Raw genomic sequence first — 6271 nt, 5'->3', positions numbered from 1 at the left:
GCTCCTGCTCTCCAGAGTCGCTTACACTGGTGTCAGTCTCACACTGTGAAACCATCTGGATAGCCAATAGTACAGCAGCAACATTCGCATTGGTTAAGCAGAGGCAATCTGGCATGTAAATGTGCATAGTAGAGAATCAAGGTTTAAACTGAGTTCCGTATGAAACTAATGGGGCCTGAAGGTAGTCGTGCCCCTCCTGATTATTTATAGCCGGAAAGCCTGGGCTGGTATTTTTAGGGCTTATTTCCCAGAACAAGCTGTTTCACACTTACTTGCATATATTGCAATATTCTTTCTGACTTTTTTCTCATCTGTAAACTTCCAACATTCAGGCTTGTGTGCTCATTATGTCCCTGGAGATACTGTGCGTCAACAGTGACCCCCAAAAACTAGTTGTACACTTATAGATGTTTGAATTGCAGGCCCGTAGCCAGCCTTGTGAAAGGGGTAGTTCCTTTTAAAAGTGGACTCATTTTCTATTTAACTATGATTTTAAGCACATTTGTTAGCTGGATTAGCTTGTCAGATGGTCACATGATTTAGGGATCGCCAAAGATTTAAAATGAAGAAATTTAAAGAGGCTATATTTTTAGGCTACTTTATAAATTTCACTAAGGGAAAAAAAAAAATAACAATCTGCTAAAGTATTAAATTTAAAATTGTGGCCTATTGTCATTTATTTGGCAAAAAATAAACTGGTCAGTACATTCAACTTTCCTCAGTCTCAGAATTTGGCCATTTGAATATAAAAAAAATAAACCTGATTACAATAATGTAGAGCTTAACGATTTTTCTAACTTTTCTTTTAGAAAAATCGTTAAAGAAAAAAGCACATTTAAAAATGTATGGATAACAACACTAGCCCAATAAGTATTAATATGGGCTGCTTTTAGTGCTTCACAACTTTTTATTGGCCATTTATTGGCTTACGGGCCTGTAACATGCATGAATGCAATGCAAAGCCACTTGATGTTGGGCAATTGCCAATTTTAGACAGGCTTAACTTTGGTATAGAGTTCAGAAACCAATAAATGACTGATTTCATTTTTTAAATTACAATGAATTAAAACATTTATTATTTTGACTTTTGTCAATTTAAAGGAAAGTAAAAAACAAGTCACTGCGACAAATGTCTTTAAGTACCTTTTTTGCACTTTGCACTTTTTGTGGTCATATTAGAATATTAAATAATGTTTAAAGATGCTTTTGTACCCTGTACTTCCATGTGCAGATTTTACTAATATTTTTTTAAATTATTTTATTACTGTAAAAAAAGAGAAAATTTTTATTTAAAATTTGTTTCAGACCTTTATAGAGAAAAAAATAGCTTAGTGGTTTTTCACCTTTAATTGGAAAGGACGTTGGAGGATACAGACAGGAAAGCACTGAGAGCAGAGAGAGGGGAAGGATCGGCAAAGGACCTCGAGTCCGGAATCAAACTCGAAACTGAAAACTAACCTCTTTTCAGCTATAATTTAATATTTTATCTCTTTTCTCTGTTGTGATGTGTATAATGCAGTGCATTGGTCAACCTCTGGTTGTGTTTAATAGTGCTATATAAATACAATTGACATTGACATAGTACCGGGTTGAACCCCTTGGACCCCTCCTGGAACTGGAAAAATTCCTCAGAGATTTTGGTCCATATTGAGATGATAGCATTATGCAGTCACTGCAGATTTGTCGGCTGCACGTCCATGATGCGAATCTCTTGTTCCACCACATCCCAAAGGTGCTCTATTAGATTGAGCTCTGGTGACTGTGGAGGCCATTTGAGTACAGTGAACTCATTGTCATGTTCAAGAAACCAGTCTGAGATCATTTACACTTTAAGACATGGCGCGTTATTCTGCCGGAAGTAGTAGCCAACAAAAGATGGGTACACTGCAGTCTTAAAGGGACGGACATGGTCAGCAACAATACTCAGATAGGCAGTGGCATTGACACGATGCTCATTTGGTAGTTATCGGCCCAAAGTGTGCCAAGAAAATATCCCCCACATCATTACACCAACACCACCAGCCTGAACTGTTGATACAAGGCAGGATGGATTCATGCTTTCATGTTGTTGATGCCAAATTCTGACCCTACCATCTGAATGTCTCAGCAGAAATTCAGACTCATCAGACCAGGCAACATTTTTCCAATCTTTTATTGTTCAATTTCGGTAAGTCTGTGCGAATTGAAGTCTCAGTTTTCTATTCTTAGCTGACAGGAGGGGCAGCCGGTGTGGTCTTCTGCTGCTGTAGCCCATCCGCCTTAAGGTTGGACATGTTGTGCGTTCAGAGATGCTCTTCTGCATACCTCAGTTGTAGCGAGTGGTTGTTTGAGTTACTGTTGCCTTTCAGTCAGCTCAAACCAGGCTGGCCATTCTCCTCTGATCTATGGCATCAGCAAGGCATTTGTGCCCAAAGAACTGCCGCTTACTGGATATTTCTCTTTTTCGTACCATTCTCTGTAAACCCTAAAGATGGTTGTGCGTGAAAATCGCAATAGATCAGCAGTTTCTGAAATACGCAGACCAGCCCGTCTGACACCAACAACCATGTCACGTTTAAAGTCACTTAAATCACCTTTCTTCCCCATTTTGATGCTTGGTTTGAACTGCAGTAAATCCTCTTGACCATGTCTACATGCCTAAATGCATTGACTTGCTGCCATGTGATTGGTGGATTTGCGTTAACAATCAGTTGGACGGTGTACCTAATAAAGTGGCCGGTGAGTGTATATATTTTATAACTAAATATGAATAAACCTTTTCTCAAATATGCATGCATGTGTGGATTTATATATACATAGTAAATATAAGTACACAATCATATATGTCAAAACAAACTTTTATTTTGGAGTGCGAATGATCGTGATCAATCTTTGCCCGGCACAAAAATATTTTTGTTTACTAAATCCATATACAGTAAAATCACATTTTATATTTATTTTACCCCCAAAACGTGATGTCTTATCTTTACCCAAAACTAAAAAGCTGAATGAAATGACTAAAAATCCATGCTCATTTCATCATTTATCTATGTGAAACACTTTCCTCACTTTTCTTGTCTATTTTTAAGTAACATTGACAGATTATTGACATTCATCCACTGCAGTATCCAAACAGCTCCTGCAGCTACTGTACTGAGTCTGTTTTGTGGCGTGTCAGAAGTTAACTGTGTAGTCTTACATGTGAAATGAGACGTGGGCTGTTGGGCTCTACAGTTTGTCTATAGTATTTCACAGAGGTGTCCGCACTGTCTATCACCTTACCTTAGCAACACGCAGACTTAGGGACTGTCCTTCTGCTGCTCTTTTCTGCTCTGTGCGATCAATAGGCCTGAGAGTAATGCAACGGCTCCATCGATTTTATGCAGTCCAATTCACTTACAACGAGATGATGCTTTCTATAAACAAATGGGTTTGAACATTTACACCTCTTGGGTCTTTAGCTTTACTCTTACTTTAGCATTGATTCTTTAAATGCTAGTTTGTTTATGGGGGCGGTTATGAAATGTATGGGTCTGGCGGTAAAGTGAATATTGATGTAGTTGCTGTTATCTGTTTAACGGAGAGTTATTGTATGTATTATCAAGGTGGAGGGCTGAGGTTAAGCACCTTGCTCAAGGGAACGATAACCGGGCTTATTAATTGCCCTTCTGAGGGTTGAATGTAGGATCTTTTGTGTTATATTAATTGTGCAAACTCAGAGCAGTGTTGTTTTAGTGCGGTTGAGGTTCTAATGAAGTTTTCTAAACAATTTGAATTGGGCTATTTTAATAATTTATGTTTTATTTATCAATTTAATTTTAAGTTATAGCAATTTTTTAATCATTTTGTTTTTGTTTGTTTTTTTAGATTTTATTTTTTCGGTTTATTTTCAACAGGAAATCGATGAGCAGGTTTTTATGACTTCAAAAAAGAGAGTATTTTTATTAGAAATTTGGATGTTAGCCGATCTTTTTACTATATATATATATATATATATATATATATATATATATATATATATATATATATATATATATATATATATATGTATGTATATATATAAAATAAAATATTAACTTAAACCCATACCTAATAAATAAAAATGGTTGAATGATTCATTGATGGATTGATTTAGTTAATAATTTATTTAGAATAAATTAATAAATAATTAATAATAGAATAAATTAATTCTGTATACATTACAATGTGCATGTTTACTTTTTTTGCTTGTGCTAAAAAGAATCAGAATTTTATTATGATTTACAGAAAACGTCCACAAAAAAGTCTTTCAAAATAAAAAATGTTTTTAATTTCCTACTATCTCCCTTAAGACCAAAACATTTTAAAGGTAAATTTATATTATATTTAAAACGTAATACATCTATTTGTATTATATCTTAATTCATTTAAGTTTGAGTTATAGCAATTTTTATTATATAGCAATTATACATTAGCAATGTTTTAGCAATGAGATATTTTAAGTCATTCTGTTTTGTTTCTTTTTATAGATTTGCTTTTTTTGGTTTACTTTTAATAGGAAATATTTCATTGGTGTCTACACTGTAGAAATGGTTTGTGAATTAAACACTGACGACTTTTAATGCAGAAAATTTAACTCTACAGTTTAAAAGACAAAGTGACTTTTAGTGACATTTTAGTAGTTTAAAATAACGTAATGTATAACAAATAATATATTTGGAAATGAGTCTGTAAAACAACAGAAAAAGTACTGTCAGCTTATTACAAGTTTTTTGTATCGTAATACAACATCAACACAGACAATATATCACTTTAAACTATAAAAAAAAAAAGTCACTTTTTCAAACTTAAAACTCTTACATAACATAAAAAACTCTTTGTAAACACATTTCAAGAAATATTAAAACCATAGTGCTGCATCAAAATACTCCTTGCAGTGCTCAGCATATATAAGTACACCCCTCTCAAATCTATCTTTTAAATTCATATTTAAATAGGAAGTTATACAATTTTATATTTGTGCGTATACATTAGATTAGTCAGTACTGAAGCCAAATCTGGAGCTAATCTAACAAAAGTAGTACTCAAATTTATATGTTATAGAAAAATATTAAAAACAATTTGAAAAATTGAAAAATTATCTTTAAATTTTGTAGGTTGTAATTTATTTTTGCAATATTTTGCTTGAATTTAATTGTATTATCTTTCAATTTCTAAATATGTTTGGTGACTAGAATATTATTTTAATAAATATATGTTTAATAAATCTGTTTTGTTCAAATGCTCCAAAATACATTGCCTATATTCACTGAAAAATTTATAAAAATATTCATTTTCAAAATAGGGTGTTTTCAGTTATGATGATCACTGTATGTAACTTAAGAATTTATTCTTTATACCCAAAATCATTCACACAATTTGGTTTGAACACTTGCATTTAATTAAATACAGCCCAGAATATGTGTTTATTCATTCATTTGTTTTCTTTTCGGCTTAGTCCCTTTATTAGTCAGGGGTCGCCACAGTGAAATGAACCGCCAATTTATCCAGCATATGTTTAAAACCTCGGATGCCCTTCCAGCCGCAACTCATCACTGGGAAATAATAAGTGTTTAAATTGTACATGAATAGACTTGTTGCATATAAATGATAATGTAGCCTATATTCAACCATATTTTGATATAAAAATGCTATGTTTACTTTTGACTTGCCCCTGTCTTTTTCTCCCTAGTGTGGTTCCCTCTGTAGTGAGCATGCTGTGTGCTGCTGAAAGCTGATCTGAGGAGGAGCCCTAGTGTTGTTTCACACCGCCTCCAGTGGACAAGAGCAAAATCACCTGCTTACAGGAAAAGTGTGTATAGAGAATTACCACAGTCTTTGGAATTACCCACCTCTGCGTTACTGGATGCTTTTAGATTACGTTTGTGTGAAACAGTTGCATACATTATGAACACATTTGTATAAAGTGAGCTACAGAGCTATATTAGGGAGTCAAAAGGGAATCAAATTTTGTCATATATTTCTCAGGGGCTAAATTATTTCATTCATTAAGGTTGAATATTCGGCCATGGAATGGACATCCAGAGTATTTTATTTTTATTTGACTTTTTTTAAGGCACATGTTTAACCCTATCAGCTGTGTAAATGTGTTGATTTTATTCCAAATACTTATATTTATTTAAGTTGGCAACTTACATCAATCTAAACATTAACTGTTAACAAAATAAACAAAAATAAACAGTAAAAAATGTTTAATATGAATTCGTTACAGAGTAAAACTGCAGCATAATGAAGTAATGAGGCACTTAATAGT

This window comes from Danio rerio, chromosome 6 (genome assembly GCF_049306965.1).
Source record: "Danio rerio strain Tuebingen ecotype United States chromosome 6, GRCz12tu, whole genome shotgun sequence".
In the NCBI taxonomy this organism is placed as follows: Eukaryota; Metazoa; Chordata; class Actinopteri; order Cypriniformes; family Danionidae; genus Danio; species Danio rerio.
The sequence above is the reverse complement of the archived record's forward strand: the minus strand, read 5'-3'. Positions refer to the sequence as shown.